The sequence below is a fragment of the Nanorana parkeri genome, unplaced genomic scaffold (genome assembly GCF_000935625.1).
Source record: "Nanorana parkeri isolate BGI_ZX_2015 unplaced genomic scaffold, ASM93562v1 scaffold1075, whole genome shotgun sequence".
In the NCBI taxonomy this organism is placed as follows: Eukaryota; Metazoa; Chordata; class Amphibia; order Anura; family Dicroglossidae; genus Nanorana; species Nanorana parkeri.
In genome coordinates, this window is record NW_017307343.1 from 541,798 (window position 1) to 566,552 (window position 24,755).

The following is a 24,755-nucleotide window of genomic DNA, read 5'->3' on the forward strand; positions in this document are numbered from 1 at the left end:
GGTAAGGAGTGTGACCAGCCCACCTGAGGGTGACCCTGCAGAGCCCACCTTAGAGAGTCTATGGTGGGCTCTGCAGGGTCACCCTAAGGTGGGTTGTGTGGGATCTCAATTGGGCTCTGCAAGGGTTGTAACTAGAGATCAAAGGGGCCCCATACAAAATTTTGCTATGGGGCACTGTGATTTCTAGTTACGCCCCTGACCCTAATGGAATAATTGTATCTGGACTATTTTAATTGGCGTGGTGCTTCAGTTCCTACATCTACTGTGTTCACTGTCAAGGCAAGGATACTGTGGAGAGCCTTTGGATTGAGGAAGCTGTCTACCCGCCTGATCACTCATAATTACATCTCTAACTACTATTAAAAGAGAAACACCAAAAGAATAACCACACAAGTCCATGCTTTCTTTCCACACTTCCAAAGGTTCATTTGTCTGTCACCTTGAGCTCCTGTGAGGCTCCCGAAAAATTGGTGGAGGAACATGTTTTTTTGTCACTTGCTTTGCTCAACCCTCAATAGACAACTGAAGCTCATTATGGGGTGATGGCTTTTTTTCTATTTTATGAGGGTTGTATTGCTGCCTGTGACTCCATTTGGGAGGTTCACCATCACTTACTCTGATGTCACTAGGACAGCAAGTAAAAAAAATGTATTCAATGGGGCTGCAGACACCAATAAAAGCACTTAACAGTGTAAAGAAGGGCTAAAACCTCTGTCAGAATCCTTTTGCTGCCTGCTGGTAAGATCCACCTCATTTCCTGTGTGGCTACTTGGACCGGAAGTGGGAGGAAATCTTCAGATTCAGACAGAAAGGAATATATACATAAGCTACAGACAGAAATAAAAATATGGCATTTGTCCTAACTCTTCCTCATTCTAACCAAGACTAAAAACAAGAGTTTAGACTGGGGTTCTACTCTAAAAACGAATGAAATTGTTTAATAATGCTTACACATACTCTACTAACATATCTAAAGTGCTAATTCTAAGAAAAGGACTGTTTTATGAGTTTCTTTTTTAAAGACTAGACAATAAAAATGCTTATTTGGTAGGAATTCCTGTCGTACCTGGTTGGGAGTCCATGATTTGCTGTTGACATCTTGCAAAGTGGGTTTGTCAGTTTTAGAAAACAGTTTGGAACTGGGGATGAAAGAAACCATATTTCCAGGAACGTTTTTCACAATGCTGGATAGACTGGCATTTGCAGATATAATCTAGGAAGAAGACGGATGAGAATCATAACCACACTGTACCTATTGCACATCGACATTAGAAAGCTGATCTGCAGGCTTCTGGAGCTATGCAACCTCTTTTGCAGGGTGTAATTATTATATAGCTGTAGTAGATATGCTACTGTTTCTAAACTATAACAGAGATTTCCACCCGTTGTATAATTTGACATTTTGCAAAGTTTTCTGGTGCAAAAAAAGTTGAAAGGAAGTGAGGGCACAGTAACATCATCAGTGGGGTTTCTGGGGACAATGTGGGTCATCTCAATTCACTGTGAAACACAACAGCACTGGTCATTGTCTACTGTAGACCAACCATTCTCAACCAGGGTTTTGTGGAAGTCTAGGGTTCCTCCAGAGTCTGCTTGGGGTTTCTTGAACAGTGACACATTGACCCCCCCCCCCCCCCTGATGGGGCCTACCTAGTTCCAGAGCCAACATTGCTTGGCAGAGGTTTGACACCAATGGTCCTTTTACAAGCCTGACAGGGTGGCATTGTTCCCACTAACCCCAATATAAGGGTCATTCTTCCTCTTATCAACCATATCGTAAGGATGCTCTTCCCCAATATAAGGGCCATTCTTCCTCTTATTGAACTTGGATGTAAGGAGGCACATCTGTAACCAGGGCTGGTGCTAGACTATTTTGCGCCCAGGCAAGACCAGCTACTTGCACCCCCCAGCCCCCCTCCCACGGCACAACCCTCAATCCCCCTGCGGCCCCATTCTCCTGCTGGCTAGCTTCCACGGGAGACAGGTGGATGTAAGCAGCCGGGAGCAATAGCCAGACTGCTATTGGCTATTTTAATTTGAAATAGCCAATAGCAGACTGGCTATTGAAACGCCACCCACTGAGCAGAGGAGTGGTCCTCAGAAAGAAAGTTGTCTGTCAGTTCCGCTCCTCTGCTCAGTGGGTGGGTGCATTAGCCAGATTGCTATAGGCTTTTGTAATTTGATATAGACCGGGGGGTGCTGTGGGGGGTTAGTGGTCAAGGCTGTGCCCTAGTAAGCAGTGCACCCTAGGCGGCTGCCTAGTTTGCCTAGTGGCAGCACCGGCCCTGTCTGTAACTGAGCATATTGTAAAGGCACCCTTCTCCAAAAGAACACCAATGTGAGGGGACACCTCCGCCGCTGACTATCAGCGAGGTAACAACCTTCCCACTGGCCACCTATGTAAGGGAAAACCTTTCCCACTGACCACCAGTGTAAGGATGGTCCGTGGGAAAGGTTTCCCACTGACCACCAAAAATATATTTTCTGGTGATCAGAATAATAAACGGCTCTATACAGAAGACCTCATGCTACCACATTTTGCTAGTTACTTCTATGATGATTAAAATTCTACTTTAAAGTGCACCTGTGCCCAGACTATGGAGATTTCACTATTTCCATATTTGTAGCGAGCAGTAAAAGGGCTTTAAAATAAGCCATTCCGGCTCTCTCTAGCTTTTTAACGTGAAGTTATTAATTTTATTAATTATAGTTGTATAGTTATTAATTTTAAAAGAAAACAATAAGACTCCATAGTTGGGTTTCTATAGGTTTAGAAACACCTGCTGTGTGTTTGCCTTAGAGGGCTAGCTGGCTGTCAGGATGTGATGTCATAGAAAAACGCAGCGCCTGTGTTGTGAACTTTGAATATTCATTTTTTCACGATGCCCATTGATACAGCGGTGAATGAGCACTTGTTTTAAAGTGATTTTACTGCTTGTTTAGAAGAAGCAAATACATTAGCGGGTCTGATCTGGACACAGGTTCACTTTAAGATGGTGAAAAACAGGAAAATGTTTGAATAAAGTCATGTGTCATTGCCCTATTTACAGGAAAGTTGTGCGTTGCTAGTGATTTTCCTACCTGCTTTACAACTGCACTCTGCAGTGTTGGTGGTGCACTTGACAGCTGGCTAGCAAACTGAGCATTCTGTACAGCATCTAAAACTTTTTTTAAGTCCAGGGCCAGTAGCTTCTTACTCGGCAATCCGCTCACCAAATTGCCAAGGTCTGTCAAGTTTCCAATCTATGGAAGAAGGGAAAAAACATTATGAAAAGGAAGATAAATATATATTTTATACTATCAATATGTGCCAATATAATGCCTTGCTTCCTCTTATCTCAGTTCTTGTCTATGTGCAGGCTCAGACTGACAGTCAACAATACACTATATTGCTAGTTTTAATCGTATCTAACCCAAAACGCAAAATGAGCTGTAATATAATACAGCTTACCAGGCATTAGATAGTTTTCTTCTTACAAATGTATTCTCCTTTATTTTCACCTGGTGATCCTGTGAACAACACATTTCCTGTCCTAGGGTGACAACGTTACCCCCCTCCACTGTATTTATGAGGTATTCATGTCTATTGCCCTTGGATGCTCTCCTGATATGGACTACAATAACACACTTTCTGTCCACGGATGACAACACTTACCCTCTCCAATGTATCTACTGAGGAGTCATGGTTATTGCCCTTGGATGCTTTCCTGATTTGGACTACAATAACCCACTTCCTGTCCTAGGGTGACAACTAGGGATGCACCGATACCGGAATTTTGGTATCGAGTACGAATACCGATATTTTGTTTCGGTATTCGCTGATACCGAATACCAATACCATAAGTCCCATTAAGGAAGCCAGGCGGCGTGTAATGACTTGCCACCTGGCTTCCTGATTAGCTGAGAAGCCGGGCCCATGCTTCTCGTCACTATATGATGAGAAAGCATGGAGCCGGCTTTCTGGCCAATCAGGAAGCCGGGCGCCATGTAATGACGCAGCGCCTGGCTTTCTGATTGGCCTGGAAGCCGGCTCCATGCTTCGGCCAGCTTCCCGACCAATTCCTGTATCAGGAAGCAGGCCAGCGCTTCATTACATGTTGCCTTGCTTCCTGGAAGCCGGCTCCATGCTCCCTCATCACTTGTGACGAGAGAGGATGGAGCCGCCTTCCCGGGCCAATCAGGAAGCCGGGCAGCATGTAATGACTCGCTGCCCGGCTTCCTGATACAGTACTGATACAAGTACTCGCCCAAATACTCAGCATCGGCACAGATACCGATACTAGTATCGGTATGGTGCATCCCTAGTAACCACACTAACCCCTTCCACTGTATCTATTGAGAAGTTATGGTTATCACTCTTGGCTGCTCTCCTGATTTGGACTACAATAACACACTTCCTGTCCTAGTGTGTCAACGCTAACACCCTCCACTGTATCTACTGAGGAGTCATGGTTATCGCCCTTGGCTGTTCTCCTGATTTGGACTACATTAGCACACTTCCTGTCCTAGGGTGACAACACTAACCCCTTCCACTGTGTCTCCAGAGCAGTCAAGGTTATCGCCCTTGGCTGCTCTCCTGATTTGAACTACAATCATGTCTCGCCATCTCTATTACATGTGTGGTGAGGAGATTGGTAGTTTACAGAAGGACGATAGCATGGCTTGTGTTTTCAGTTCAGCTCATATGAAGTGACACTCCATTTCTGGCAAGATCAACATGTATTGTCTGTACTACCTGAAATGTTTCTAGACAAATAAATTAAAACCAATGCAGGTACCACATCTAAGGACTTCTAATATAGTAAATTTTTTTGTTGGGTAAAACCTGCACTTTTCTCATGTAGTGTAAAGTAACTGTATAGTAACTTATAGTGATCCTGTCAGGAATGTTACATTGGCTAAAAAAATACTCTACAAAAGAGGAAAGTAAATTCTTACCTTTTGCACTGCCTACGCCCATAAACGTTGCTCCAATCAAGAGGAATTGTATGCTGAAGTCCGTTGTGAAAACGACACAGGAGTGTCAATCTCCTTGCTCCCCTGCTGCAATCAGTGGTTCCTGTCGCTGACCATCATGCCACCCCAGGACACAACAATGATATAGGGGTCAAAGAGGGAACCAAAGAATGGGGGAAAGGGAAGGGCAATATTCCTGCAAGTGTCGGCTTCACAACAGACTTCTGTGGATGATTCTCCTTGAGCAGAGGGGCATTCCTAGGTGTGGCCATTGGGAAAGGTAAGTATTTACTCTCTTCTTTAGCAGAAGAGAGTGCAGTGATTATGTCAGGTGAAAGAAATTAATATTTAGTTCTCTTTTAGAAATGAATATGAATTTTTTACCCACCGAGTAGTTGGTACTCAGAAGTTTGCTCATGATAGATCTGGTCTGCCCGGTGTTCCAGCCTTTGACACCGGCCAGTGAAGACACGCTGGACTGCAAGTCTTTATCGGTCATTTTGTTAATTTGTCCTGGAGACAGACCCACAGCTGACTGGCCCAATTTAGTAATGGTGTCAGATGAGAAGTCGGTCAGTTTGCTGACCAGGGTCCTGAATACCTGTGGAAAGTTACAGAAAAGAGTTTGTAAGATACAAAAATGCGTAAAGCTGATAACTGTCTTCATATCAAGACTGATAACAGAGGAGTTTAACCAGGCATAGATGGAGGCCTGCATATAGCAGCTTCACCTATTGAGCACTGTAAACACAGGACTTTTTACAATGATGAAGGCAAGGAGAATGAGGAAAACCAGAAAATCTATAAAAGATATATATATATATATTAATTTAATTATTTAATAATTACTTAGAACATATGTACAAAGCCACTGTACATTTCCTTTAAATGTTGGTAAGTCCAAAGTGAGGGATCTGATACACTAATAAGTACAGTAAAGACATTGTGGCAATCAGGCAGTGAAGTCCCTATTAATGCATTAAAAGGGTTGATGGCCAAGATTTAGATTCGCACCATTGCTGGTCCTGGGTTTGAAAACAAGCAGATATCTTACTGTCTGACCTTCTCAGCAAGATATCTGTATATTTATGTCCAATCATAGCACCAGAGTGGTAGATATTTCCTTAAATACTGGCTATATTGTCTTAAAGAAAAACATTACCTTAATCTGGTCAGGGGTGGGGTTAGAAACAGCTTGCCCTGAAGAAGTGTTGAAACATTGCGTGTTGATTTTGTTTGTAAGAGACAAAGAGTCATTTGCACTCAAGTTGTTCAGAGCAGAAGGACTCAGGGAACAGAGAAATTCACCAGGAAGGCTGGAAAGACAAGAGCAGAACTCTTTATTATTACTGACTTAAAAACCTATTGAAAGCATGTGAGAAGGAACAGCGTAGTGTTGGGTAGAGTGTAGAGCAGTTTGGAAATTGCTTTCACTGCTTACATTAATGCTACGGCTGTTAGGTAACATACAGTGGAAAACTGATGGTTTTGATACCCTCTGTATAAATGTATGACTCATATATTGCATTATGGCATACAGCCTAAATATTACTGTAAGTACAGGTTTTCCTTGAAAGCAAAGCTGTCGTCTTCAAAAGATTTACCTAGATTATGGATAGCATGTCAAAGTTCATCAAAGTGTTTTTTTTTTTTTTTCAGTGTGCAGCCAGTGTGCAGAGCTACAGTTTCCAGCAGTGTGGATGATGCCATCTCTATGGTGGGGCCAAGCTGCCAATCAGGGACCATGCCACAAATACCCTGCACACGGCTTGGGATGTAGTTGACCTCCTGAGCATCATCTGACATGTGATTTCAGTAATGTACTACAAGGCTGTGTCCATCAAGGATTGACAGAGGTGTAACTCTATAGTGTTAACCAGGTGGCTAGAGGAAGTTGATAGGATTACAGGCGTATTTAATATTTGCATGGATGTCCACTGGCTTGATCAGTGGATGACAATAGAATAATGGACTAAGCTATAACTTGCACGCATCCCTAGTATTTAGTGTTTTGGCTGTTAACAGGTGTATATTAGGCTACTGAGAGGTGATATACGGTGCAGTCTATTACCTGGAGAGAGTGAAATTTGGACTGGATGTCAGAAGTGATGTATAATAAGTTGCTGTGCTGTCAGAAAACTTCAGCTTACGTGCCAGTGTAATACAGGAGGGATCGTTGGCAAAATTTTGCAACTGCAAAGAAAAGAGTCAGAAATGAGCTAAAACCTTTTCACTGTTGTGTGTACATTACATACACTATGTGGCGAAAAGATGGTGGACACCTGGCCATCACACCTATATGAGTTTGTTCAACATCCCATGAGCATTGATAGGGAGTTACCCACCAGCTATAACAGCCTCAACTCTTCTGGGAAAGCTTTCCAAAAGACTCTGGATTATGTCTTTGGGAATTCGGGCCCATTTAGCCAAAAGAGCATTCGTGAGGTCAGCACTGATGCTGGATGAGAAGACCTGCCTCACAAGCATCTTCATTCATCCCAAAGGTGTTCAGTAGGGTTGAGATCAGGGCTGTGTGCCGGTCTTTTGAGTTCCTCCACACCACACTGGTTATAGCAAGCGTGTACACCTGGGAACTCATTTTGAGGGATAGCTCTTCTTTTGGATCCCTCTGTTCTTTTATCTTTTTAAAATGTTCCTCTTTAAAGGTGAGTTCCAGGGAGATATACAAGACACGCACTAATGCAGGGGTAGCTAAACTCCGGCCCTCCAGCTGTGGTGAAACTACAAATCCCATGATGCATCTCTCTCCAGGAGTCATGTCTGTGGCTTTGAGAATCTTGCAATGCCTCATGGGATTTGTAGTTCCACCACAGCTGGAGGGCCGGAGTTTGGCTACCCCTGCATTAATGCATCCCTGTTCCCCCTAAAATATAATTAAATGTATTGTAATGCAAGCAGAGTATGTACTTGAATTTGATTTGGTGTAAGCTCCTAACAATTTCCTGTGCAGCAGAGCTCATATTGGGAGAGGGAATAGCAACACAAGGAGCCAATAAGTTGTGCTGCAATGTTTATGTGCTGGTAAGGAGCATGCTGATAGCAAAAAAGAGTCTGCTGCTTCTCATTTCACTGTCCAGTCACAGGCTGGGGGAGGGACAAAACATGTAAGTGTCACTTCACTGCAGCAATCGTTTGGCAGGTAAAGTAGATCCCTTATATGTAATTCCTCTGTATATTTAACTGTTTACTTGAAATTCAGTTTTAAAGTCCGATGTACAAACCTGTATAACTAAGTATGCTATTAAACTGTCAAAGGTGTCAATTTTGCCAAAAAATTTTCATTCAAACTCTGAAATAACGATTTTTTTAATGCTTATTTTTAAAAAAATAACAGCGTTGGGAAATGAGCAATGGGTTTAACTGTTCATTAAAGGAGAACTATGAGGTGAGTGCTTTTCACTCATCCTCATAGTTCTAGCCGACCTGTGACAATCAAACTGTCACAGGTCAGCTCAGAAGATCGGGAAGTGAGCGAACACATACCGTCGCTCGCTCCCTTCTCGATCCTGTCACGGCAGAGAGCCGTGACAGGGGAGGGACTGGATTCCCCCCTCCCCGCTCCGATACTCCAGCACTGACTGGCGGAACGGATGGGGGAGGGTACAGCTGGCTCTGCCTCTAGATAGGCAGAGCCAGCTGTCACTCACGCAGCTGGGCGGATCCAGACGTAATTGCCGGGATCCGCTTCAGCTGCGGCATCTCAGTATACCGCTAGCTGTAGCTCGCGGTATACTGCAGCGTCTCAGTATACCGCTAGCTGTAGCTCGCGGTATACTGAGCTTAGGGTGACGGGAGGACGCTAGTTTGTGTCCTCCCGTTACCCTAAGGAGAACTATGGGGAAAAGCCCTGACCCCATAGTTCTCCTTTAATTCTGCTTTAATATTTTGTGGCAGAACTCTGTCCTTTGCACAAACACTGGGAAAAGGGTGGGGGGGGGTCCATTTACCAATTTTCAATTCTAAGTCTTTCCTCAAATTGAATTAGAGCCAAAAGAGAAAAAAGGAAGCGCCCCCCGGCCATGGCACTTCCTTTTTTCCCTTTTGGTTCTACGGTTACACGTGTCGGACACCCCGGTCCGTAGAATCAGGAAGCTGCACACCAATACCACCCTCTGCTCACAGCCCCTCTCCTTCTTTCTCCCTCAAGATCACACCCCCTTTAGAGCACTGGAATTCTGGACTGCCCCTCCAACTTTTCCAATTTTGTTTAAGCTAGCAGGTATAAGTCCTCCCTCTCTGAAATAAGGACAAATATAAGTGATATTGTGCAAGAATCAGTAAATGGATTGCTACAACAAAACCACTGGATGACTGCCAACGGGCCCATGGGCTAGAGGGGCTTGGACTTACCATGGTATAATTAGCAAAACGTATCAGATCTCCTTCATTTGTGTTGGACAAGAATGAGCCCAAATTGGTCACGAACCAGCTGTTGGCATTGACATCAGATTGGTTATAGCACACTATGGCATTAGTGGTGTCTACGAGAAAAAAACAATACATGAATAATAGGAAGACATTTGCATTTCTGAAGTATGCTTCTGGGAAACAAACAGGAGAACCAATAAAAGTTTGAATACCTTTAGTGATCAGATAGGATTTGATGGAAGTACTGTAAACGCTTTGTCTTGTTCCTGTTGACATCTTGGGGAAGCTGGAATCCAAACCTTTCAAACTGTGAAAAAATAACACAAGTAATTAGTTTATTTGCTGAATTGTAAGCATCATCTGTGAAATTCAGATAATTTGACTTCTGGGCTAATAGCGTATGGTTCAGGCTCTTGCTGGATTGCTAAAAGTTTCCATTAAGGGATATCTACCCTGTCCCCACTAAGCAGTGGCGACTCTAGGAACAATATATAGGGGGGGCACATAAGATACCACAGTCAAAATGGGGGGGCACTAATAATTTTCACCACTAAATCATACCGCTGAAAATAACTAAAGAAGTATATATAAATAAGATTACAAAATATGCGTAAAGTAATGCGGTATGCGGTGATACCTTTTTATTGTACTAACCTAATACTTAGAAGACGAGCTTTCAAGAGTTTTTCTTTCTTCCTCAGGTATTGCTTCAGACTTGAGAAAGAGAGGAAAAACTCTCAAAAGCTTTTCAATTTCAGTAAACACCAGCACACACCTTTCAGCAGTCCCGGCCAATTAACAAAAGTGGTGCTCGCAGTAACTATCACGGATGGCACCGTGCAAAACACAAAGTAGAAGAATGTAGGTCACCAGCACTCAAAAAATAATTAAAAAATGAATAAGTCCTTTTTATTGGACAATTGTGTCACGACAATCAAAGAGCACAGGCTGCAACTGCCATTATTCTGGGGGCACATATATACATGTTCAAGTACCTCAGAAAGATACTGGCCTCTCTTAAGAAAACAACTAGCGTGCTGTGTTCTCAGGCATACCCAGCAAGCCCATGTCAAAGATAGCCTTTAGCATATAACCTTCTCAGGGGGTTTAATCTTTATTCCAAAGTTAAAGACAACGGTGGCACAATCCATGTTCAGGCCTTTTAAAAAAAAGTTGTTTAGATAACCAGAACACTGGATTAATGTACTGTATATGAAAGCAGTTTTTGCTCGGGAAAATCCAGCCAATCCAACCAATCCTTCCCCCAATAAAGCCAGGACACTGGGTGCCTACAGATAATTGTGCAACCCCCACCAAGTGCCTGGTGGCTGTAGACAATTGTGCAATCCTACCATACCGGCCATACTGGGTGAAGCTAATGTCTACAACATTTCAACATTTAGGCATGACTACAATTCAGTTCTTCTTAAAGATGTGTACAGTGAATAAAAGGTGCCAGGTAAGCTGAGTTATTTCTCTTTGTATGAAGTCAATAAATCTCAGTAAACCAATAAAACATTAGGATGTGTCTGGTATTTGGCCATGGATATGAAGATCCTGAGGGTCAAGGGGGTGAAGAAAAGCTGCTACAGGACTGTGAGAGCATGGCTAATCCTAATATTATAGTAATAATAACTCCAGGCAGTTATAAAAGAATAGTGATTAAAGCAGCACTGTATGCTGAATTTAAACCTAAATTTGACTTGATATCAACCTTTTACCATCCCTGTACAAGAGAGTTTGAACTAGGAGGATGGGCTACACTGGAAGCAAATTAAGTGTGCTGTTAGCTTGTTTGTTGTCAGCACATTTGCTAATAGTGAGAGAGAGCACAATGAGCAGAGTGATAATCTCATCATCAGCCTGCTGTTGCTCCTTCACTGTCCAATCAGAGACTGGGGCCAGGGGGTTGACCAGGTGCTGCCTAAAGGAGAACTATGGGGTAAGTGTTTTTGCCCATGGTTCTCTTTAGGGTCCCGGGAGGACATATACTAACCTCCTCCCGTGACCCAAAGCTCAGTATATTGCAGGTTATTGCCCGCAATATACTGACAGCGCCGCAGCCGGGACGCATCCTGAAGATACTGTCGAGATCCACTCAGCTGCATGAGTGACAGCTGGCTCTGTCTATCTATAGGCAGAGCCAGGTGTGCCCGCCTCCTGCCCCATTTGTTCCTCCAATCAGCGCTGGAGGATCAGGGAGGGGGAAATAACTGCAGTGAGCGGTGACTTACCGTCACCGCTCACTGCAGGAAGACGATCGGGAAGAGAGTAGATCGGCGCATGTTTCTGCTCACTTCACGATCAACAGAGCCGACGTGTGACAGTCTCTTTGTCACAGGTCAGCTCGAACTATGAGGATGAGTGGAAATAACTCACCTCATAGTTCTCCTTTAACTTCATCAGAGAAAAGTCAGGTCACCAGGCTGGCTATGCTGTCTGGTAGGGATGTGTAAATGTCAGGACTGGACAGAAATACAAATCCTTTGGCAGATAAAACATTTGTATTGTATTATATGTTGTAAATTTATATTTAGCGGTTTGTCTGAATTTCAGCTATAATAAGTTACTTTGAATACCTGACATATTTGCTGGCCAGTCAACAGCTGCCACTAATCTACCACCAGTTTACAAAGGCTTAGAAGACTGTCCTCTTCCTTTCTGGTACAGGAAGTCTTGGTTGGACCCATACATTCCACATTTTACACAAGATACTTACACGGCTTGGTAGTTTGCACATGCCAGATTCTTTGGTAGAAGGTTAAGCTGGGCCGGGCTAATATCAGGCAAAACAGTGCTAAGTTTATCCTGGAATAATGTACTCCAGTTACTGCTGTTGAAAGAACTGAAGTTGCTCTGCAAAACCTTGAAGGTCTGACTAAGCAGAGCCTTGGACAAAGCTGGGTCAACGGAGGTCTGGTTCTTCTGTAAACATGAAACAAATCAAGTGATACACTTACATTATAAAACTGCTTTGGACAATTACAGGATAACAGTTCCTTGTATTTGATAAGTCATCAACATGGCTAAGAAAGACATTTTATTCTATTACTTTTAATTAGGGATGCACAGATATATCGGCCGCCGAAACATATCGGCCGAAAATGGCTTTTGGCATAATGCAGAAAGTGCAATTTTCTGGCCATAAAGGCAGTGCATCCTATTCTCTCCTCCCCGCTGGGCGCTGCTCTGTGTCCCAGCAGGGAGGAGAGAAACTGTGACAGCCGGCAGAGCGCTGCGGGAGGAGAGCGCTGTGAGTGGCCGGCGTCTCTCCACCCACGCCGCTCAGCCTCCTGTCACAGGTCGGCAGAGCGGTGTGTGGGCGGAGACAGCCCGTGCTGTCACAGCAGGCGGAGCTCCTCTCGCTCAGCCTCCTGTGACAGCGTGTCAGGAAGGAGATGAGTACAAACACTCAGCGATCAGGGTTTGTAAATAATTGAGGATATAGTATGGTTACTATATCCTCAATTATGAATGAATGGGAAATTATCTATATCTCCTCCCGTTCATTCAGATATAGTAAATACACTATGTTCTCATGTTATGAATGAACAGGAACACTCAGCATAGAGCAGGGGTCAGCAACCTTAAACACTGAAAGAGCCGTTTGGACCCGTTTCCCACAGAAAAGAATACACCGGGAGCCACAAAACCCTTTTGACATATAAAATGAAGATAACACTGCATATATCGTTTTTTACCTTTATGCTATGTATAGCATGTATATAGGTATACTGTATGTGGGCTTAGTAATGCATTGGACTCTGGGCTTAGTAACGCACTGCACTCTGGGCTTAGTAATGCACTTGACTCTGGGCTTAGTAACGCACTGGACTCTGGGCTTACCTGAGACCTCGCAGAGCCCACCAGAGAGTGACCCTGCAGAGAACACCTTAGATCCTGCACAGCCCATCTGAGACTCTCTATGATAGGCTCTGCAGGGCCTCAGGTGGGCTGGTCCCCAGGGTCCCTTCCCCTGTACCTCCTCCCAACTCCTCTTACCTGCTGCTGGGGCACGGCCTCCTTCACCCTCTCCCCTTTCACCTCTGCCATGCCGCTCCTGGTACAGCTGATACTCATGTAAGAGGCCCCCCCCAGGCTGCCCAGACCCCTCACATGGGTCACACTTTTCAATGTAATCCCGCCCACTTTTTCGGTGGTGCAATGTGTGACCGCCAATAGGTCAAGCATTCCAACGCTTTCTCAGCTGTTCCAGGGCAGATCTGCATCGCAAATCATATGTGCAGGAGAACTGATCTGTCCTGTAACAGCTGTTCGGTCCTGAAATGTCACTTCTATCCGATCTCACATTCCACCCCACTCACAAAATCAGATAGAAGTGACATTTCAGGACCGAAAAGCTGTTCCAGGGCAGATCAGTTCTCCTGCACATACGATTTGCGATGCTGATCTGCCCTGGAACAGCTGAGAAAATGTTGGAATGCTTGACCTATTGGTGCTCACACATTCCACCGCCAAAAAAACAGGTGGGATTAAGTCTGCCAAGCCTCACAGCCAGCATCACAGCCAGATGGTGTGCACTGCAGGGGGCGGGGCATTTGACACACACTTGAGTGAGTCACAGGACTCGCCCCCTTGCTGAAAAGCCCTTCGGCAGTGCGGGGCCCCGGGACCCTGCACTGCCGCATATTCCACCACGGCGGGTGCCCAGGACCGGACCTCACTGGGCCCCTCCACAGCCTCAGGCCCCGGGGGCCCCGACTGTAGTCCTGCCCCTGGACAGGGAGCCGCAGCAGAGGGATGAAAGAGCCACATGCAGCTCCGGAGCCGCAGGTTGCAGACCCCTGGTATAGAGGATTCCTGCTTATTTATAACAGGGGATGCAGAAAAAGAGATTGAGGACTGTGTCCTCAATCTCTTTTTCTATTTTAAAAGGGAAATATCAGGGGTCTGTTTAGACCCCTAATATTTCCCCGAAGCCCCTAAAAGTAAAGTAAAAAATAAAACATTTTAATAAAAAATTAATCAATAAATATAAATAAATATTAAAAAATCTAAAAGTTTATAAAAAATAAATAAAAATAAAATATTTGCAAAAGGTATTTCATCCAGGATGAACCCATTGCAACATATTAACTTGCACTAATGTATCATTACTTACGGATAGTAGACCCGTGTTGAAACTGGAGAGGAAGTTGTATATATCAGTGGAGGTCTGTAGGGTGTTCGCAATGCTGTTGGCAGTTGGAGTATTCATAGTCGTGTTCAAGGTGAAGTCCACCAGTTGTTGAGTAGAGAGTGAGGGCAGGACATCCAACTATAGAAAAGCATGAAGAACAAATTAAACATAACCAAATAGAATTGTTGCATGTTTACTGAGCATGAAACTATCAGGTGCTCTACCGTCAAACTGGAATTGTGTCTCCATGCTGAAGGCAAAGCAGCCATGGCCATATGCATACCTTAGAAAGACTAGATCTTGATGAAACAAAACAGAAGCTTTTGATGTTGGTCGGTTTGCTTGCCCTCTTCAACTTATGGAGGTGAATTTTTTGTGTTTACTGAGCATGAAGCTACCAGGAGCTCTACCACCAAACTGGAATTATGTCTCCATGTTGAAGGCAAAGCAGTCATGGTCCTATGCATAGAAAGACTAGATCTTGATTAAACAAGACAAAGGCATTTGATCTTAGTAGGTTGGCTTGCCCACTTCAGCTCACGGAGGTGATTTTTTGTGTTTACTGAGCATGAAGCGACCAGGAGCTCTATCGTCGCACTGGAAGTTGAAGGCAAAGTAGCCATGGTCTTATGCATAGAATGACTTGATCTGGATGAAAAAAGACAGACGCCCTTAAGGTTGGTCGCTTGGCTCGCCTTCTTCAGCTCATGAGGGTGAATTTTTTGTGTTTACTGAGCATGAAGCTATTAAAAAATTCTACCACCAAACAAAAATTCTATCTCCATGTTGAAGGCAAAGCAGACGTGGGCTTATGCATAGAAAGACTGTATCTGGATGAAATAGTACAGGTGCCTTGATTTTGGTCGGTTGGCTTGCCCTCTTCAGCTCATGTAGATGATTTTTTGAGTTTACTGAGCAATAAGCTATTTGGAGTTCTAACACCAAACAAAAATTCTGTCTCCACGTTGAAGGCAAAGCTGCCATCAACATGGTCATTTGCATAGGAAGATGGGATCTGGATGAAATAAGACCTTTGATGTTAGTCAGTGGGTTTGCCCTCTTCAACTCATGGAGATGATTTTTTTGTGTGTACTCAGCATGAAGCTATTGGGAGCTCTACCACCAAACTGGAATTCCTTCTCTTTGTTGAAGACAAACCATAAACATGGTTATATGCATTAAAAGATTCGGATCTGGATGAAACAAGGCCTTTGAGGTTGGTCAATCTGGATGAAACAAGGAATTTGAGGCTGGTCGGTTGGCGTCCCCTTTTCAGCTCATGGAGATTGGAGAATCCCTTGTGCATTTGAAGGCACAACTGAGATTATTATGTTCCTTTGCATCTCGTTCCTAGGGCTATATCTCAATCAGCTCAAACAGAAAGCCATTCTGCTGCTGATGCAAAGGACTTCTCTTTCCTTCTTCTGTATAGTGGATACAGAGGAAGGATGTATGGTGGGTTTATGTTGCACCAGTGTCAAGCTCTGGATACCTGGAGCTCTTATTCAGGCACAGTGCTGGTGAGGGCAGGACAGGGTCCCATGCCTACATTCTCAGAATGTTTATCCTACTTTCTGCCCCAATGTGTCCAAATGACAATTCCACTTTTCTGCAAAGAACCAAGGAAACCCCTCAAAGTTTTAGATATGCTTATATCAGATATTCACATACAAAGTTTGCTGATAAAGACCTCTGATTACATTCTAACTTTTCCCCATCTCCATTTTTGTTCTGGATCAGTGGTTCAAAGTATTTATATCTGAACGCAGGCCTTCCAATCAGTCTTGCACAGTTGTACCGGCTCCTCTCTTGGACTGAAATGGCTTCCTCTGATTTCACTGCACACTGTGGGCTTCTCACAATGTACATTACAAGCTGCAGCAAGTCAGATAGAGCCCACCTCTGTTCCTGGCTGGAGGGCATCCAGCATCATCTAGTTCTTTCCCCCCAGCCTAACTGGCCCTGGTCCGCCCCTTCCATTCTTTGGATTTCAGTTCTTTCAATCATAGAGGCTCAATTTGGCATTTGGTTGTTACCTAGGGTGGTCTGCATGGAAATACAGTCCGCTCAAGGATGCTCACTCCCCCAGACTGACACCCACCCATCAAGGCATTTTGATATTCACATAGCTCCTCCCAAGAACCAGCACATTGCTCTTGTATCAGAGGTGAGGACTCTGGAGAGAAAGTACTGTGGTAGGGTGCTGTGATGTTATGTACAGCACCCTGCTGGCCCCTTCCACCAGCCAAGATCTGCCTGCATTGCATAAAGAAGCACAGAGAGCCAGTGATGATGTCACTGGGTCTAATATAAGGTATGTAACTAGTCAACTAGTTTTATTTCTCTTAGGCATCGGATACTCTAAAGTCTATATTTGCAATATGCAGCTCACCGTCCTGCCTGTACCAATCCTTTTAGAAGTATCCTCAATAAAAGTAGACACTTTAGGGCAGGGGTAGGCAAACTTCGGCTCTCCAGCTGTGTTGGAACTAAAAATCCCATGAGGCATTGCAAGACTCTGACTCCCACAGTCATGACTCCCAATGGCAGATGCATGATGGGATTTGTAATTTTACCACCACAGCAGGAGGGCTGGCGTTTGCTTACCCCTGTTTTAAGGGATACAGACAGGCACCATGGGGTACTTGGTAAATGTTCAGTGTTTCAAAGCAGAACATAGAATAATACCAGTGAAAGCAACCCGGGATAACATACTGACCTTCTCATTATTAAAAAAAAAAAGTGTAATAACTTACAGCATTGAAATTATTACCAAGACCGGAGACAATATCGGAAAAATTTGCATACACTGAGAACCTTCCAAAGTTCTGCTTTAAGAGAGCGCTGCTGGTGCCACTCTTAGGACAAACCGAACCTAAAATAAATCAAGAGAAAATCAAAAAGGTTTCATATTTCTATAAGATTTATTAAATAAAACAATAATGAAACTATATTCATGGGAGAGTAATAATAACATTTTTTATTATTATTATTATTATAGCCAATTTCCAGCATTCCCTTCAGTCTTGCACAGTTGTACCAGCTCCTCTCCTGGACTGAAATTGCTTACTATGTCAGATAAAGCCCGCCTCATTTGCTGGCTGGAGGAGGTCTGGTATCATTTAACGCTTTCCTCCCCAGCTTGACTGTCCCTGGCGCACCCCTTTCATTCATTGGTCTTCAGTTCTTTCAATCATGAAGGTTCAGCATTACCTAGGGTGGTTCCTGCCTAGAAACCCCCACTCCTCTATGCTAACATCCACCCATCAAGGTATTTTTGAAATTTGCATAACTCCTCCCAATAGCCAACCCACCGCTCTTAAGAGAGGCAATGAGAAGGGTGCTGTGATGTTTCCAGGAAGCTATGATGTACCTGCTAACCCCTCCCAAATATTGGTCAGAACAAGATCTCTTGTAATATATCTGAGGTCAGGAAAACAGTATATCTGAATGTTACATTCGGCCTTTACCATTTATTCAGTTGGCATTTTCAGAAGAAAGTTTTTAAAGTATTATATAAAGCCAAAAGTAGACAGTGACCCTGGATGATGTCTGAACGAACCATCCATGAGCTCTCATAGGATTGGTGGCCAAAGGTCATGTTTTACTCAACTAGGGACTAAGTCTGCGACTCTAACTCTATGGTAGCTCCAATAAATGAGTCTCCATTCCCTTCTGCAAAGGTTTTCATATTGTGATCTAGATTTTTTTTTTCTTTTGATCTAAAACTCTTTTTTTATAGGACACTTTGATTTGGGATGGAACATGTCAAATATGTGACCATGCTTGATGGGAATACAGGTATAACATGAAACATAGTATTAAAGTAAAGTTTTAAAGAGATGAGCAGAATTATTGTTATTTAGGGCTGTGCAAATTAACGATTAATTTCTCGATTCATCGTTAATCTTTTTGATCGATTTAAATTTTTTTGATCGATTCATTTTTTTTTGAAACTCTCTGCACGAGCGCCAGCCAAGGCATTGGCCTATACACATACAGCACAGCAATGAAGTCATACAATGAACTAGGATCACACTAATCCAGCACGTTATTATTCTGAGTTGCCCCACTCAAGCGGCGGCCATATTGAGTGGGGCACGTGAGATTAATGTGCTGGATTAGTGTGATCCTAGTTAATTTTATTACTTCATTGCTGTGCTTTATGTGTATAGGCCAATGTAGTTGGATCTGTATGTGCATTATAATTAATCGAAATTAATCAATTAAACGATTAAAACATTTTTTTGATTAATCGAACACAAAAATTTTAATCATTACCAGCCCTATTGTTATTATGTGTTATGTTACCTTGGTTTTTCATGTAAGGTTGGATCATATTTTTAAAAACATCATTCTGGGTTCCTGGAGTCATTTGGGGGAATTTAGCGTCCAGACCTGCAACTCTGTGGATTACAAATAAAACAAAAAAATAAAACACTTGCATACAATTGGAAATACAAACAGCATGTCCTTAAGTTTTCTCTTGATAGGGATAGGGAATTGGAAGATACAGTATCACTGATAGACATGAAACGCTGGAAAAACTCCAAAACTTCCTCTTACATTAAATTTTCTGGGTTTTAAACATGTTGAACATATGATCTATGTATCCAAGTGAAAACCACATGTCAGAATGATCAGCAGATCCTTAAAAAGCCTAGCTTGGCCCTGACCCTTCCTAATGGTCCATGCGAAGACAAAGAGGTCCTGATTCCCCAATATAGATTTTTGGATATCACTAGAGGGATTCCCAGCAGGAATAAGTAAATCCTGACTCTCCTATATAGATCTTTAGTTATCACTAGAGGGGTCATCACCATGAGGAAGGAGGTCCTGATTCCCCTATATAAATCTTTAGTTATCACTAGAGGGGTCACCAGCAGGAGGAAGAATATACTGATTCCACTATATAAATCTTTAGTTATGACCAGAGGGATCACCAGCTAGAGGAAGGAGGTCCTGATTACCCTTTATGGATCTTTAGTTATGACTATGGGGATCATCATCAGGAGAAGGAGGTCCTGATTTTCCTATATAGATCTTTAGTTATGACTTGAGGGATCACACACAGGAGAAGGAGGTCTTGTTTACCTTATAACTATCTTTAGTTAGACCTCATTTAGAATACTATGCCCATTGCTGGATACCTCACTTACAAAAATATATATATAAAAACGAGCCCAGAAAAAAATGGTGAAAGATCTAAGGGATGAAACATATCAGGAGAGACTGCAAGAACCTAATATGTACAGCCTTGAGGAAAAAGGAAAAGGGTGGACATAACTAAAACTAGGGATGCACAGATACTTTTCGAGTACCAGTGCAGATACTTGACATTTTCATGAGAACTACCAGGGTTGCAGCGGTTGCAGCTGGGACCTGGCTCTGGTGCTCCTCCACTGTCCTGAAATCATTAGTCTGTATTGTTTTAGAAAAACTGTCACATGACAATAAACAAAAATATATCAGTACTCGTACTTGTAAGTACTCAGCAAGTACCAGTACTCGTACTCGCAAAACTGGTATCTGTGCATCACTTTATTTATATTCATAAAAACAAAATCGTACATTAAAACAGAGATGTACAAATCCCAGGAGCTCCGTGTGCTCCTTACAAATGACAGCAGCCTCCTAATTTTTGCATTTTTCTCTAGTGTAGTCTTGTAGCTCAAAAGTATCGGTACATGTACTCGTACTTGTACCGAGTACTGTACTTGGTATCTGTGCAACCCTAACTAAAACCTTTAACTACATGAAGGGTGTGGATAAGATTCAGGAGGGCCCTATTTTCAATATGAAACTAAGATCAAGAACACGAGCCAGGACCTCATACTAACCTTAGAAAATATTAGTTTACCAAAAGTAGTTGATGCTTGAAACGGGCTTCTAGAAGAGGTAGTGAGTCCGTCAACAGTAAGTACATTTAAACATGCTTGAGACGAACACGGATCTATAATGGTGGAATGTTGTCGGAGGCAGCATTCTTTTACTGCTATAGGCCCAAAACAGTGTGGAACTTGACTTTTGCCTGCACAGTGAGCCCAAACTAGTGTCTATTGCCAACTATGCCATTTCACTTGATGTTCTCCCTTTGGAATGTATAGCAGGGCACATTGTAAAAGAAGGGTTATTTTACATGTCTGTCTAGGCAAAACTTTCCTTTTTTTTTAGCTTTGAATAGATTAGGGAAGAATTAAAATCCCTGTTGGGGTCCTTCTACAAAAATCCGAACCCACAGCTAATCAACCACACCTATTCTTATGCAGACCACTTACTTGAGAGCCTCAAATGTCTTGTTTAACAGAGCCTGAGCCAGCAGCGGTTGTAGCAAAGTCATATTTCTCTATAAGGACAAGATAAGATTTTTGTGATATGCAGTATGTATTCTAAAAGTGACACTAAACTCAGGAGTTCAACCTTAGGAATGCATTCAATTGCCTGAACTATTAACAACAATTTATCTTATTTGTATATCACTCGGCTGTAGATCCTCAAATCATCTCTGAGTTGGTGCTGACACTGTCCTTCCTTCTGGAGGGTGGCTACTTTTGTTCCCCATGGTCCCTGTGTGTGTTGTAAAATAGCCACCGCTCCAAGCCTGCTCCCGTGATGGACTACAATGTCAATACAAATAAGTAAATTAAACATGAGACTGTAGTCCATCATGAGAGTGAGCTTGGAGCGGTGACTACTTTACAACACACAGGGACCATGGGGAACAAAAGTAACCCCCCTCCAAAAGGAAGGACAGTGTCAGCACCAATTCATAGATGACTGGAGAATCTACAGCCGAGTGATACACAAATAAGATACATTTTTGTTAATAGGTAAGATACTTGAATGTATTTTAACGTTTAAATCCTGAGTTTAGTGTCACTTTAAAGAAAAATATCTTAAGTTGTACAAACATAAACATTTTTCAGAAATGTGCCAAATTTTACCATTGTCTTGAGATATTACTATGCAGGAAAACTAAAGGAGTCTTTGTGTTTTGGATCCCATCTTTGACCAGCTTTCATAAAAGAGTCCCAGGTAAGGTAAGGTAAGGAATTTGTCATGTACATGGGAGTGAGGTTTTAGTGGAATAGATAGGGCTTAAAGTACCCTTATCATGAGTTCTGTCATGTGGACTGCCATTGCCCACATCTCTTAAAATGTTAGTTGCCTCACTATCATACTGAAGCTTGGTCTTGAACACTTTATGAGTCGCTAACTTGGAGCAAGGAGCTCTGGCTCTCCTCCGACTTACATGTGCTCATTCAGGGTCTAAAGCTTTTACAGCCAGGCAACTGCCATTTTTTTGGAAGGTGTTTTTAGAAGGTTTTTTTTGGCGCCTTTGGGGTGAAGTGGCTTTAATGTGTTCCTGAGCAGTCAGGTCCTCTCATTTAATATTGTAGATGTATTGGGAGGTAAGACTTACCGACATGGCAACAGCATTCAGAGCAGATAGGAAGTCAAGCACTGAACTACCATTTGATACTGCCGCCAAAATGTTGCCAATTGCTGCAGAATTATTACTGGGGTCGAAATCTACGCTGAAGCTTGCAATTTGTTGCAAATTTAGCAAAGACAGGGCATCCAGCTGCAAAACAGAACAAATAATTCAGCATTAATATAAGCAATTTGCTGTTAAATATGCAGTTTAACTCTCCCACAATGCTGTGCAATGGGAAAACAGGTTTTAAAATAGTATTTTTACTTTTATAACAATACCCGTTGCAATGGAAGAGTGGATTTTGTTTTATTTAAAATACATTTTATTTTTTTTAACACATGGTCACTTGTCCCATTTCATAACTTGCTATCCTACACCTTCTGGAAGCTGCAAAATGGCAGTTCATAGAGAGTGTAAAGATGAAAACTGCAAACCATTGCAATAATAAGTATGTGTCTTATACTGTATATATTTAAAAAAAAGCTAAAGAAATTGGGAAGCTTAATTTCTTTTTTTTTTTAAACAAACTTTATTCTGTTTTCGTAGTCATACCCCTGAGGGCCATAACCTCTTTTTTTTCAAGGCATAAAATTTACACAATATGAGGCTACTTATAGTATCCCCAACAAATGTACCCGAAATAGCAAACTTAAACATTCCAACAATCCCATTATTCCCAAGCTGGTTGCCACTCATACTTCAGTCATTGTATGTTATCACAATATGTATATTATAGGGTTGCACAGATACCAAGTACAGTACTCGGTACAAGTACGAGTACATGTACCGATACTTTTGAGCTTCAAGACTAGACTAGAGAAAAATTCAAAAATTAGGAGGCCGCTGTCATTTGTAAGGAGCACACAGAGCTCCCGGGATTTGTACATCTCTGTTTTAATGTATGATTTTGTTTTTATGAATATATATAAAGGGATGCACAGATACCAGTTTTGCGAGTACGAGAACTGGTACTTGCCGAGTACTTACAAGTACGAGTACTGATACATTTTTGTTTATTGTCATGTGACAGTTTTTCTAAATCAATACAGACTAATGATTTTAGGACAGCGGTGGAGCGCCAGAGACAGGTCCCAGCTGCAACCGCTGCAACCCTGGTAGTTCTCATGAAAATGCCAAGTATCGGCACTGGTACTCGAAAAGTATCTGTGCATCCCTAGTATATTACTACTCCCTAGTCTAAGAGTATTATGGAAGCCCCAGTTAAGCTTCATTTCTTATTTAGGTGAATCGTTTACTTACAGCAATGAAATTTGGGTTGAGTGCTGTAAAGTCACCCATGTTAGCATACTGAGAAAACTTTCCAAAGTTCTGCTTTATCCACATGCTGCTGGAGGCGTTTGGAGAGCAGGCTGATCCTAGAGAGATAGATAAAAAATAAAAGGAGTAGGATCAATTGTAGGCTTTTGTCAGTTATATTAATTCTATTAATTATATATATGTATAAAAAAAAATATATATATATAGTGTGTGAGTCCAATGAGAACCTTCAGTCAAACTGTATGTCCTCTCCCTGAAGAAGCAAAGACTGCTGCATGAAACGCATTGACATGAAATAACACCACATTAACCATTGATGTTGCTGTGACTTGTGGACAAATAACAACCAAAAATATATGTATTTAGGGAACATATTACATGGAGATAAGAGATCTGTTAAATAATATTCCACAATGTCCCAGAGAATATTGTTTTTATGTGTTTATTTTTTATCAATAAATAAAATGTAAAACCTTTAAGTAAATCATTTCTTTAAAAAAAGTAATAAGCATGTTTAAAAGAATGGAACAATAAATAGGAATTTTTTCACCTCCATATTTGGATTACTAAAGCTAGTATCTTACTGCTCTGGACAGAGCGGGCCAAGGGTCAATCTCTCTCAAGGATTTTTCTGCTGTCTGAAATATTCACCCACCCCTGGTATGAGTATGACAGGCAGTTGTCAGCAAAATTCCATTATTTATTTATTCCTACAGTGGAGCCACTAGGGGGGTGTAGGTCACAGAAATTTTATATCATGCACCCATATTTGGTTGCTCTTAAAGCATGCATGTAGAACTCATAAGCTGGATACGCAATGGGGATTATTTATAAAACATCTGCCCAGCCAATACGATGAGCAAATGCCATTCGCAAGGCATTCCCGCCACTAGATGGAACCGAGGAGCATGTCTTATGCTCCCCAGCTCCATCTAGTGGTGGGAAAGCAGTATGAATGGCATTTAGCCAGTGCATGACTGTGGTACGTTTTATTAATCATCTACAAATAGTTTGGTTGAAAAGGTAACCTCTGAGACTGCCTTGGTAAAAAACGTTGATACAGTAGAAAGTCTCTGTCGGGCATTTAACCCTGTGCCAGTCCACTCACAATTAAAAAATACTCTTTTATTAGCAGTTGCTCTTGAATCGTGAAATATCTGCAGTGCATTAAATATAGTAGTGTTTAGCGATATTGAGCTACAAATGCAATGCGATGATTGAGCTACAAAACACCTAGGTGTGAACAGGGACTCAGACTGTTTGTTTGCTGCCTTTATTAGACTTTATACACATAAATCAACAATAAAACCTGAAGCCTGGTTCACACCTAGGTGGCGCCATTTTTTGCGCGTTTGTATGTCTGTTAACAGCATGCGGTTATTTGCGCATTTCAATGCGCGTACATGAAAACGCACGTTTTGGTTTACAGCTCATAAACCATTGTGGACAATGGAAGAACGCGTGTATAAACGCGCAAAAACCTCTCATGAAAATGTGCAACATGCTTCTGTTTTTTGGCATTTCCAATGAAGTCTATGGGGCAAAAAAAAAGCG